This window comes from Schistocerca americana, chromosome 2, assembly GCF_021461395.2.
Source record: "Schistocerca americana isolate TAMUIC-IGC-003095 chromosome 2, iqSchAmer2.1, whole genome shotgun sequence".
NCBI lineage: Eukaryota > Metazoa > Arthropoda > Insecta > Orthoptera > Acrididae > Schistocerca > Schistocerca americana.
The window spans coordinates 941,435,067-941,448,801 of NC_060120.1; positions in this window are offsets into that span (position 1 = coordinate 941,435,067).

Below are 13,735 nucleotides of genomic sequence, written 5' to 3' on the forward strand. Positions count from 1 at the left end.
TCGGCGGAAGGTGCACGCGCCCGTCGACCTGGGACCGGACCGCAGCGACGCACGGATGCACGCCAAGACCGTAGGATCCTACGCAGTGCCGTAGGGGACCGCACCGCCACTTCCCAGCAAATTAGGGACACTGTTGCTCCTGGGGTATCGGCGAGGACCATTCGCAACCGTCTCCATGAAGCTGGGCTACGGTCCCGCACACCGTTAGGCCGTCTTCCGCTCACGCCCCTACATCGTGCAGCCCGCCTGAAATGGTGTCGCGACAGGCGTGAATGGAGGGACGAATGGAGACGTGTCGTCTTCAGCGATGAGAGTCGCTTCTGCCTTGGTGCCAATGATGGTCGTATGCGTGTTTGGCGCCGTGCAGGTGAGCGCCACAATCAGGACTGCATACGACCGAGGCACACAGGGCCAACACCCGGCATCATGGTGTGGGGAGCGATCTCCTACACTGGCCGTACACCACTGGTGATCGTGAGGGGACACTGAATAGTGTACGGTACATCCAAACCGTCATCGAACCCATCGTTCTACCATTCCTAGACCGGCAAGGGAACTTGCTGTTCCAACAGGACAATGCACGTCCGCATGTATCCCGTGCCACCCAACGTGCTCTAGAAGGTGTAAGTCAACTAGCCTGGCCAGCAAGATCTCCGGATCTGTCCCCCATTGAGCATGTTTGGGACTGGATGAAGCGTCGTCTCACGCGGTCTGCACGTCCAGCACGAACGCTGGTCCAACTGAGGCGCCAGGTGGAAATGGCATGGCAAGCCGTTCCACAGGACTACATCCAGCATCTCTACGATCGTCTCCATGGGAGAATAGCAGCCTGCGTTGCTGCGAAAGGTGGATATACACTGTACTAGCGCCGACATTGTGCATGCTCTGTTGCCTGTGTCTATGTGCCTGTGGTTCTGTCAGTGTGATCATGTGATGTATCTGACCCCAGGAATGTGTCAATAAAGTTTCCCCTTCCTGGGACAATGAATTCACGGTGTTCTTATTTCAATTTCCAGGAGTGTATAAACCAAAATATCGCTTGAACGAGTCCATTTATAAACTAAATGTAGTTCCTTAATACTTCAGACTATATTCAAGGGAATTAGTACACCGTAAACGACTCGAGTTAGCATTCTTTATCAAAACACTTCCGCAAGATGCTAGTACTTGGGCTACTCACATGGTGGACGTCGGATTCAACTTCGTGAAATCATGACAACTCCCATTCTTATACCTCCATGGAAAAACCAAACTGAAAGTCAGAGATTATTTCAAGTGTTTACGCTGCAGTCGATGAGCATCTTTAGTTCTCATGACAGTGCTGTAAATAACAGCGACAGTCTTACGAGAATTTAATAAAAAATTTTACTGGTAGGAGACAGAAAATATTGTGCCTCTTATTCTTTAAAGATTTCTGAATTCGAAGTTCCAACAGTCATATACCTTCGGAAACAAAATGCTGTGCTAACCCGTATAATAAGGGCAAGAATATCGCGACGGAAATTTCCTCATACGCCTCATTTTACGTGGCTCTCAGAAAGCATAGTAAATGGAATTACACTGAGAGGTAATTCACAGATTTGTGTACACAACATTTTAACAGAACTTGTTTGATTACAAGATACAGGAGCTGCATCCGGCATAGCAGCTAATCTGCGTTCTATTTTAAATGACGAAGAAATAAATTCGTTTCGTGTTTTAATATTTTGTGTAACGTCTGCCCTCCCATGTAGCTTATTGGTTGGAAGATTTCAGTATGTATGAATGGTTCACCCTTCTGTTTATCAAGGATCAGACAGTGAAAACTATCTTTACGTAATTTTATCATGTGTAGTTACTGTCTGTGTATTTTAAAAATGTTGACTGGAACACTCTCTTTCAAATTCTAAAGGTGGCAGGGGTAAAATACAGGGAGCGAAAGGTTATTTACAATTTGTACAGAAACCAGATGGCAGTTATAAGAGTCGAGGGGCATGAAAGGAAGCAGTGGTTGGGTAGGGAGTGAGACAGGATTGTAGCCTCTCCCAGATGTTATTCAATCTGTATATTGAGCAAGCAGTAAAGGAAACAAAAGAAAAATTCGGAGTAGGTATTGAAATCCACGGAGAAGAAATAAAAACTTTGAGGTTCGCCGCTGACATTGAAATTCTGCCAGACACAGAAAGGACTTGGAAGAGCAGTTGAACGGAATGGGCAGTGTCTTGAAAGGAGGATATAAGATGAACATCAACAAAAGCAAAACGAGGATAATGGAATGTACTAGAATTAAATCGGGTGATGCTGAGGGAATTAGATTAGGAAATGAGGCACTTAAAGTAGTAAAGGAGTTTTGCTATTTGGGCAGCAAAATAATTTATGATGGTCAAAGTAGAGAGGATATAAAATGTAGACTGGCAATGGCAAGGAAAGCGTTTCTGAAGATGAGACATTTGTTAACATCGAGTATAGATTTAAGTGTCAGGAAGTCGTTTCTGAAAGTATTTGTATGGAGTGTGGCCTGTATGGAAGTGAAACATGGACGATATATAGTTTGGACGAGAAGAGAATAGAAGCTTTCGAAATATGGTGCTACAGAAGAATGCTGAAGATTAGATGGGTACATCACATAACTAATGAGGAGGTACTGAATAGGATTGGGGAGAAGAGAAGTTTGTGGCACAACTTGACGAGAAGAAGGGATCCGTTGGTAGGACATGTTCTGAGGTATCAAGGGATCACCAATTTAGTATTGGAGGGCAGCGTGGAGGGTAAAAATCGTAGAGGGAGACCAAGAGATGAATACACCAAGCAGATTCAGAAGGATGTAGGTTGCAGTAAGTACTGGGAGATGAAGAAGCTTGCACAGGATAGAGTAGCATGGAGAGCTGCATCAAACCAGTCTCAGGAGTGAAGACCACAACAACAACAACATTTTAAAAATGTAAAGTATTTTACAAATGGACTGTAAACTCAGCCTTGCGTGTTTCGAGCTACTGTGTCAGTGCAAAACAGAAAGAGGGGAGAAGAGTGTATCAGATTTAAAATTTATATTTTACCTTTTGAAACGTAATTTTAAACATGCTGAACACATTCGTCTTGAATCAGTTTAGTAACAGCGCTGATGACCTCACTGTGGATGACTCAACACAATCAACCAACCAACCATCCAACCACAGATTAGAGCGTGCATTTCGACTTGACTTGTAATAAACTGGCACATTTATTTTTTATTTGCTTTTTTTTAGCTTCTTGTTCGTTAGCGAGACTTCAGTGCTGATTTATCGACAACTCCAGATTTATAGGATGACAATTATTGAACTATATGAAATAAAATCGTCATAACTTCTTAACGTTTTGTGTTAGGACGTACAAACTGCACATTTGGCCACGGGACTGATGGGTATTATTATGCGCATGGTTTAGCGAAGCCTGCTTTCATTTGGATGGGTTCTTCAATACACAAATTTAGCGCATTTAGAGGACTAATAATCCGTATTTAGTGATCGAGACCTCAACAGGTGACTGTGCGGTGTGCAATGTCCAATCACGGAATAATCTGTGCGATTTCCTTGATGGCACGGAGACTATCAAACGGTACGTGAAGGTTTTGGAAGATGATTTCATCCCCATTACCAAAAATGATCCTGATTTCGACAAGATGTGGCTCTTGCAAGACGGAGCTCGATGCCATCGAAGCATGAGAGAGTTTGATGTGCTGAAGGAGCACTTGGGGAAACGCATTCTGGCTCTGGGGTACGCAGAAGCCACTGGCAAGGGCCTCTATTGGCAGCCATATTGCCCGCCGCTGTGAACGAGTGGTTCTAGGAGCTTCAGTCTGGAACCAAGCTGCTGCTACGGTCGCAGTTTCGAATCCTGACTCGGGCATGGATGTGTGAGATGTCCTTAGGTTAGGTAGGTTTAAGTAGTTCTAAGTTCTAGGGGACTGATGACCTCAGATGTTAAGTCCCACAGTGCTCAGAACCATTTGATCCATTTTTGGCCGCCATATTCTCCGGATCTAAACACGAGTGACTCGTTTTTGTGGGGCTGTATTAAAGACGTAGTGTACAGGAATAACCGCGAGAGCTGAAAACAGCCATTCAGGAAGTCATCGACAGCATCTACGTTCTGTGGGTCTCGCAGATTTTCGCTATTCGTGTGCGCCACATCATCACCAACGATGGCAGGCATACCGAACATGTCAGATCCTAGATCCGAATATCGGAACTGACGTTTACATTTTGAATAAAGTGTGTGCAAACCGTAGTTTGTAACTATTTTACTTTTCTTTCATATAGTTCAATAATTGTCAGCCTCTGACTTACGTAACCTGTGTGTGATTTTTATCGTAACACTATTCCTTCACTACAATCAGATGAGACGAACCGGAGATTCGTGCAGGCCAGACGAATAACCAAAGAAAAATCCACTGAAGATGTCTTTAATTTAAAGAAAGGCGAAACGCTCTTTGAACTGAAATGAGTATTACATCCCTGCAAGAAAATAGCGGTTAATTTATACTGGGAGAACTATAACCCCATCGACAAATTTTCCGAAGTTTATCTGGCATAATTTGTGAGTAGTTTGGTATTAGGGACTTGTGGTCTCATGAGGCCCACTACAGAGTAGTAACGTAAATATGGTTTATTCGGTCGGTTACCCTAATTACTTTTATTTCTGTGGAAATACCTTCACATTAGGGAAAAAGCCTGTAATATGACACAACCGAAGATAAAACACACAACACAAATGTAGAACGAACACAACCGAAAAACCAAACCCAAGTACCGAGAAGTACCAAAAGCAAACGTGAACTTGAAGAGCAAGGTAGACATTACCATTGTCGACAGGAAGAATCGTGAGTGCATGACTCACGTTTGTTTCCAAAAAAGAGATACAGTGAATACCGTCAACATTTGCTCTGTTGTGGACTTCATCAATTCAATAGAGATTTAAAGGCAACTGGAGCAAGAAATCAAACGAAATGCAATAAATCTGTTAAGCGTCGCCGACCGTGGAGGCCGAGCGGTTCTAGGCGCTTCAGTCTGGAACCGCGCGACCGCTACGGTCGCAGGTTCGAATCCTGCCTCGAGCATGGATGTGTGTGATGTCCTTAGGTTAGTTAGGTTTAAGTAGTTTTAAGTTCTAGGGGACTGATGACCTCAGATCTTAAGTTCCATAGTGCTCAGAGCCATTTATTAAACGTCGCCGGAGACCGTTGGTCCCTTATTCCAAAATAGTCACAATCTATCCCTGGATAACTTTCGAAAATTTGTCGATGAGTTCTGGTTCTCCCTGTATGAAACGAATCTGTATATACTTGCTGCAGAAGACGCACACCAACAAACTTGCAACCTTCATTAATCATATTCAAATTTAAAAAAGATAAGGTACTCGCGTAGTTTTGCTGCTAAATATGTGGTACACTACTCTCAAATACTTTCCTATGTGAGGGCCACTGAATTCCAATGACGAAGCTCTATTAAAAGTTTGTTGTTAGACATTTCCGGCTAGGACTCAGCGGCTGTATCGCTAAGCAACTAACGAATGGACTGTGAGCAAATTTCTGTGTGAGTGAAATAAAAAGTCTCGGGGGCCAATTAATGTTTAGCTGAAGCTCATAGAGTTATAATAGGGGAGCCATTCGATCAGAGTCGAGGATCACTGGTGAAAATGAAACGCATTCACGAAATTCGTATCCTAGCCTTCCACCCGTAACTTTTCGACTCTTTGCTCAGACAATAGATGAAACTCGTCCGTTTGCAAACGAGTAAGAGCCTCCACAGGATCGGTCGCCAAGTAACTGAACTGCTTATGCGACTGGCCGTGGATTGTGGTTTCTAGGAAATTCTTACGTCATGGAGCAGTGAATCCAGCGAAATCTAAGTCCCAGACTAACCGAAAGAAGTAGACTGGGAAAATTTTACGCCCATCTGCTCGGTATCGTGTTGGCACACCTTTGAAACGCAATGTGCCTGCAGTTCTGCGCAACAAGACGTCGAGAAATTCTTATTTGGTTTCGGGAGGTAAGTAACAACAGATGTCTACGTAATGGTCGCGGAGTTTCCGTAAACTACAGGCCGGTTCAGGTATGGTGCCTTTTCATTGAGATGATGGTCAGTTTTGGATCTAAAAATGGTCGTTGTTTCTTCACCATGCTGATCACTGAATATGCTTTTGCACTGCTGATGTTAGTCAAACTTGACATAACATGGCAAGGGATACAGTTAGGAAATACGACCGATCAAAAATCAAGACACAAATGAATTAAAGATATTAGCTGCCAGTGGACATTTATTTATATTAATGGGGCAAGCTGGAAGTTTGAACTGGGCCAGGATTCGAACTCAACGCTCCTGATTACTAGGCATCTGCGCTGACATCTACGCCATCAGGACACACTGGTCAACAGAACCGCACAGGACTACCGTAGCACGCCTTCCATCAGGCCCAAATTCTCAACTTAAACCGCACACAGCTGAGGTAGTGTCCCTGCTAACTAGCCTCATTACTCGCGGCATCTCGCCGATTCCCGTAAGAGTTCGAGGTTAGTGTGCATCTGGGAGTCACTGTGGTTGGCGCTCTGATCTACAAGCAGCATTCCGGGAGTACGAGAGTGGAGGTGGAAGCCAGAAATAATATTCTTCGCAAGCTCATACAGGGTGTTTCAAAAATGACCGGTATATTTGAAACGGCAATAAAAACTAAACGAGCAGCGATAGAAATACACCGTTTGTTGCAATATGCTTGGGACAACAGTACATTTTCAGGCGGACAAACGTTCGAAATTACAGTAGTTACAATTTTCAACAACAGATGGCGCTGCGGTCTGGGAAACTCTATAGTACGATATTTTCCACATATCCACCATGCGTAGCAATAATATGGCGTAGTCTCTGAATGAAATTACCCGAAACCTTTGACAACGTGTCTGGCGGAATGGCTTCACATGCAGATGAGATGTAATGCTTCAGCTGTTCAATTGTTTCTGGATTCTGGCGGTACACCTGGTCTTTCAAGTGTTCCCACAGAAAGAAGTCACAGGGGTTCATGTCTGGCGAATAGGGAGGCCAATCCACGCCGCCTCCTGTATGTTTCGGATAGCCCAAAGCAATCACACGATCATAGCAGTATTCATTCAGGAAATTAAAGACGTCGGCCGTGCGATGTGGCCGGGCACCATCTTGCATAAACCACGAGGTGTTCGCATTGTCGTCTAAGGCAGTTTGTACCGCCACAAATTCACGAAGAATGTCCAGATAGCGTGATGCAGTAATCGTTTCGGATCTGAAAAATGGGCCAATGATTCCTTTGGAAGAAATGGCGGCCCAGACCAGTACTTTTTGAGGATGCAGGGACGATGGGACTGCAACATGGGGCTTTTATGTTCCCCATATGCGCCAGTTCTGTTTATTGACGAAGCTTCGTCAGTAAACCAAATGCTGCCCACATGCATATCGCCGTCATCAATCCTGTGCACTATATCGTTAGCGAATGTCTCTCGTGCAGCAATGGTAGCGGCGCTGAGGGGTTGCCGCGTTTGAATTTTGTATGGATAGAGGTGTAAACTCTGGCGCATGAGACGTTACGTGGACGTTGGCGTCATTTGGACCGCAGCTGCAACATGGCGAACGGAAACCCGAGGCCGGTGTTGGATCACCTGCTGCACTAGCTGCGCGTTGCCCTCTGTGGTTGCCGTACGCGGTCGCCCTACCTTTCCAGCACGTTCATCCGTCACGTTCCCAGTCCGTTGAAATTTTTCAAACAGATCCTTTATTGTATCGCTTTTCGGTCCTTTGGTTACATTAAACCTCCGTTGAAAACTTCGTCTTGTTGCAACAACACTGTGTTCTAGGTGGTGGAATTCCAACACCAGAAAAATCCTCTGTTCTAAGGAATAAACCATGTTGTCTACAGCACACTTGCACGTTATGAACAGCACACGCTTACAGCAGAAAGACGACGTACAGAATGGCGCACCCACAGACTGCGTTGTCTTCTACATCGTTCACATCACTTGCAGCACCATCTGTTGTTGAAAATTGTAACTACTGTAATTTCGAAAGTTTGTCCGCCTGAAAATGTACTGTTGTCCCAAGCATATTGCAACAAACGGTGTATTTCTATCGCTGCTCGTTTAGTTTTTATTGCCGTTTCAAATATACCGGTCATTTTTGAAACACCCTGTATATAGCACGTGAAGCTCTCGGCCACAGACACTGAGAACGACGGAACTAGCAACGTGTTAAAGGGCTGCAGAGCATGTGTACACAGTGTGGTCCAAATCCAGTCAACGAGCCCTGTGGGGAGGATCTTAACGACTCTTTACAGGTTATTTTCAATCTACGTCACTCGTAAAACTCTACCAAATAGTGGGCACAGCGCCACCAAGTATTCGTCGTGAGATAATTGCCAACGCGGAGAGAAAAATATCGGACTCATCAGGAAAACCATCCACAACATGGGCACGTTCCAACAGGCCGAAGATTCTTCTCCAGTCTTGCAAACAACAGCAGCTACATCAGTTCTGTAACTCTCGACTTGAGGATAACTCTACCTAACCTCTCCCTTCGGCAACTCTCCCACTCGGGCATTATCGTATGGAGGTGACTCAGCCGTCATCGTTGTAGAGCCGGAAGATCCAGAAATGGCACCTGTGGATACCAGAAATTGTGACTACAGAGAACCACAGATCCTGGAGCACCTATTGGACTGACAACTATGCCCTCCATCTTGCACAGACGATGCTCTGCTTACGATACCGGTTGCAGTTCAAGCAGGAAGATTTTGGTTAAAAGTTCTGTAGCCGGGTAATTAATACTTTCAGTTGCTTGTAATGGCAATTACCAAGGACTGTATTTGTTTCCTGACTCTATTAAATAATTAATCCTTAGGGAAACCAACCCGCTAGCTCGCTCGCAGAGTTCATCGATTCGAGTTGGCGCTAACACAGCAACAAAAGGCGTCTCATTTTTCAACAAGTAGGAAAGCCACCGCACTGGCGACTCCTTCTGAGAGCAGTATTTCTTAACAGTGAGTTGTCTCAACGATGGATCAGCCATAAAGGGAGTACGGGGTCTCGCATTCCACTTTTTACCTCAGAGATCGAATAATCTCATCGAACGTGATAGTTTTGTTAGCGTTTATGAAATACTCTGTCTCTGTGCCTCCCCTTCCAAAAATTTTGAGTGAAGTACGACGCTGAACACCTCCCGAGCCGTTTGTTGATATTTAAGTCAGAATAAAAATTTAACGTACTCAGTTAGCTGTTTTCGGCCTCTTCCACGGTCGGTAAATGATGCCGCCGATCTCTAGAAGAAGGAGCTGAAAATTCTTAGATATATTACTCTTGACGCTTTACATGAATTAAATAACGTTATCAATAACAGTTAAAGAATCAGGCTTACGTTTTTATTTTTATCGTGGCAACATGAAGGCTTTACATGCCACAAGATGTCAAATTTCTTATCATTCCGAACTAGTTAACCTTTATTCTTGGATGATGTCATCCAGGATACCGAGCAGCATACATAGCACACGCCCGTTGGGCCTTTATATCACAATAGCCGTACATCAACACGATATCGACCTTTTCCGCAACTGGTAAACGGTCCATTTTAACACGGGTAATGTACCACGAAGCAAATACCGTCCGCACTGGCGGAATGTTACGTGATACCTCGTACTTATCCGTTTGTGACAATTACAGCGCCATCTATCAAAAAGCGAAAAAATGTCCAACTAAAACATTCATATTTATTTACGAACTACACGAATATTTAATAACAAATGGGGGTTCTTATTTTAAAAAACGCAGTTGATATCCGTTTGACCTATGGCAGCGCCATCTAGCGGGACAACCATAACGCCATCTGGTTTCCCCCTTCAAAGTAGACGAGTTTCGCTCTTTGTAGTTTTTTCGTTTGATGCTTATTTCGTGAGATATTTGGCCCGGTCACTATCAATGGACCACCCTGTATATCCAGCAAACATCAGAGTCTTCCATACCTCTCTCTATCTGAAGTTACTTTAAACGACACGTCTTTAGACTTTACAGTCCTCCATTCAACTCTCTATCCAAAGTTACTCTAACACATTACCCATAACACCTTGAACCAGCGATCGCTGTTGAGTAGCGACGCTTCCAGATAGTCGAAACTACGTTTGAACATCTCTGGTTCAATACAGAATTTTCTTACAAAATTTTACCCTCTGTATGTACCTTTCACTGCTTCCGCATTAATGCATCAGAATGTCTACCAGGTTTCGCTGCCATACGTTAATTACAGACCACACCGGAACTCTGTGAGCAGCTACACTTTAATTATGACCATTTGGCATTAATTCTACTTCAACGGTCAGGATCTGAGAACTTTTAAATAAATTCGAGCCTTAGTTTTAAGAAAAGGAGCTGCGACAATTTAATGCGGGCAGATTAAAAATTTGAGCCATCGTAGTGGGCAATAATGGATACCGGTTGGGAGTCTACTACGCTACTGGCCATTAAAATTGCTACAATAAGAAAAAATGCAGATGATAAAGGGGTATTCATTGGACAAATATATTATACTAGAACTGACATGTGATTACATTTCCAAACAATTTGGGTGTATAGATCCTGAGAAATCAGTACCCAGAACAACCACCTTTCGCCGTAATAATGGCCTAGATACGCCTGGACATTGAGTCAAACAAAGCTTGGATGGCGTGTACAGGTACAACTGCCCATGCAGCTTCAACACGATACCACAGATCATCAAGAGTAGTGACGCGCATTATGATGAGCCAGTTGTTCGGCCACCATTGAATAGACGTTTTCAATTGGTGAGAGATCTGGAGAATGTGCTGGCCAGGGCAGCAGTCGAACAAGAGGTGACCGAGACGTGTAACCAATGGCACCCCCTACCATCGCGTCGGGTAATACGCCAGTATGGCGATGACGAATACACGCTTCCAATGTGCGTTCACTGCCATGTCATGAAACACGGATGCGACCATCATGATTCTGTAAACAGAACTTGGATTCATCCGAGAAAATGACGTTTTGCCATTCGTGCACCCAGGTTCGTCTTTGAGTACACCATCGCAAGCGCTCCTGTCTCTGATGCAGCGTCAAGGGTAATCGTAGCCATGGCCTCCGAGCTGCAAGTCCATGCTGCTGCAAACGTCGTCGAACTGTCCGTGCAGATTGTTGTTGTCTTGCAGACGTCCCCATCTGTTGACTCAGGGATCGAGACGCGGCTGGACGATCCGTTACAGCCATGCGGATCAGATGCCTGTCATCTCGACTGTTAGTGATACGAGGCCGTTGGGATCCAACACGGCGTTCCGTATTACCCTCCTGAATCCACCGATCCCATATTCTGCTAACAGTCATTGCATCTCCACCAACGCGAGCAGCAATGTCGCGATACGGTAAACCGCAATCGCGGTAGGCGACAATCCGACCTTTATCAAAGTCGGAAACGTGATGGTACGCATTTCTCCTCCTTACACGGGGCATCACAACAACGTTTCACCAGGCAACGCCGGTCAACTGCTATTTGTGTATGAGAAATTTGTTGGAAACTTTCCTCATGTCAGCACGTTGTAGGTGTCGCCACCGGCGCCAACCTTGTGTGAATGCTCTGAAAAGCTAATCATTTGCATATCACAGCATCTTCTTCCTGTCGGTTAAATTTCGCGTCTGTAGCACGTGATCTTCGTGGTGTAGCAATTTTAATGGCCAGTAGTGTATATTCTGCAATGAAATGAATACCCCTAGCTGCATACAGGCGATGATATAAGTCAACGGGGACCGTTGAGAATGTGTGCCCCTCCTGGGACTCCAACCCGGGCTCTCATGCTTACATGGCAGACGCTCTGGCACCCCTTCCGTGAAACCCACATTCCCAACTTATTGTCCCGCACTATATTCATAGTGCCCCTGCCCATTATACTCATTACTCGCGGCTTTTTGCTAATTCCCCTAAGGGATCTGGCATATGTCCGAAAGAACAGATACGATCTTCATATATACTAATATATTTTGCTGATGCGCATACGCAGAAACGTTGGAGATGATGTGACCGCTAATGCGTAGTGGAATACCAGAGCGGAAGATGGGAGCGTAGATCGAGTCGGTAAGAAGGAACGAGGGTTTGTCGGCGATGGTAACGGCCGCGGGGGCGGGAGGGGGGGGGGGATGGGAGAGCGAGTGAAGTATGGCCCATAAATCCAGGACGGGATAATTAAGAATAAACGAAACGACGGCGGGATAAAGGCGGGTCAGTCCCCGTATACAGGCGAGCCGCCGGAGCTAAGCCGTGGCCGGCACGCAACAACGATAAATGTTATGAAAGGCACTAAAATTTATGGCCGACGATAAATCCAAACGGAACAGACCGCCGCCACCGCCGCGGCCGCCTCGACTCCCAGTTTAATAACCGAGATGGCGCGCCGAGGCGTCTCAAACTTTACACTGTGGCCGAGCAAAGGGCACCGCGGCCTGGGGTCGGGAGTGAACGCTTTATACCGACTTCATACTTATAGCTGGAGGATTTCCCCGGCACAAATTCCATCCAAAATGATACATTGAGTTTTAATATTGGCAATGTTACACTGCCTGCGCTGTATGGAGATACCAAATAATGGAGAGTTTTCGACAGTTGGTACTAGAAGTACCGTAGACGCCCGACTGCTGCAGGAACACAGTCGCGCGCAAAACTAATCACGCTGCCCGCGAAAATCACGGCCCCTTGGAGCTTCAGCGCCAGCAGGAAGACACGCGCGCGCTTGAGTAACCGTGCGCGAGCAGATGATGTGAGCTGCAAGTCTTGATAGGGAGTTCTTCCAGAACGTTCGTCGTGTCTTCAAATCTTCTACGCTTCAAATGAGGTAGACACAGTGGACTTCAGATAGACAGTGGTTAGTGTTCAGTAGGAACAGAATAGTGAATAGAATTGTCGTGTGTGGACAGAGGCCGCCTGCCTAGAGATTTAACTAAGTACTGTTAATTTGGAATAGCACATCAAGACAGAAGATTAGTTCTCTTCCGACTTGAGTTCAGAGACATTATCTAGTTTGTGTTCATCGAATTGTAGTCAACACAGGACAGGCAGGCTAAACCTGCATTCTACAGCTGCTGTAACCAGCGTTACCAAAGCTGAATGATATATTTTATTCCTCTCTATTCTGTGTTACTGTCACTGTGTGTGCTGCCCTGTAACTCACGCATCTGTCCTATCACGCCATCTTTACTACCTTTATCCCATCGGATGCGAGATTTTCATCAGTGTGGGTGCTCCCACCCCACAGTACTACTAACAAGGGAACCTCCCCATCGCACCCCCCTCATATTTAGTTATAAGGTGGCACAGAGGATAGGCCTTGAAAAAGTGTACACAGATTAATCGAGAAAACAGGAAGAAGTTGTGTGGAACTATGAAGAAAATAAGCAAAATATACAAACTGTGTATTCCATGTGTAACATATGCGGTATATATGCGAATATTGGGTCACGAACGCCGTGGTCCCGTGGTTAGCGTGAGCAGCTGCAGAACGAGAGATCCTCGGTTCAAGTCTTCCCTGGAGCGAAAATTTTAATTTTTTATTTTCAGACAATTATCAAAGTTCAGGCACTTACACAAAATCAACTTCGCTCTCCAAAATTCCAGGACATGTTCAGATTTGCTTGGACATATGCAGGATTTGACGGTCTACACGCGGAAAAATTTGAAAACGTTAAAAACATATGTTTTGACAGAGCACAAGGAAA